General features: G+C 67.1%; 1 protein-coding gene across 1 annotated transcript in view; it reads left to right on the plus strand.

The window, feature by feature from the left end:
* FLAD1 (flavin adenine dinucleotide synthetase 1) overlaps positions 1-316 on the plus strand; it is a gene marked incomplete at both ends in the record, with an annotated part of 2141 nt that overhangs the window by 696 nt on the left and 1129 nt on the right. The window lies entirely within an intron of this gene.

Consider the following 316-nt stretch of genomic DNA (forward strand, 5'->3'; position numbering starts at 1 on the left):
GGTCCCCCGGTGCAGGTGGGATCCTTGTCCCACCCCTGGCACGGGCCTCCAGGTCGCACACGCTCTTTGCTCCAGACTTTGGTGCAGGCAGCAGCTTCCCGGTGTGTCTGGGGATGAGGCGTGCCAGGAGGGTGAGGTACTGTGGGCCCGTAGCCCCGGGCAGGCACCGACCATCACTTCCGGCAGGCTCGGGTGGTTGGGGGCTGCTGAGGCTCTGCTGGTGCTGCAGCTGCAGTGGGCTTCATTCTGCAGAGGTGGGACCCAGAATCCCAGCTAGGGCTGGCTGGCACCAGGCCCTGGGAGTGCAGCGTGCACT

Source organism: Buceros rhinoceros, unplaced genomic scaffold (genome assembly GCF_000710305.1).
Source record: "Buceros rhinoceros silvestris isolate BGI_N320 unplaced genomic scaffold, ASM71030v1 scaffold26162, whole genome shotgun sequence".
Lineage (NCBI taxonomy): Eukaryota > Metazoa > Chordata > Aves > Bucerotiformes > Bucerotidae > Buceros > Buceros rhinoceros.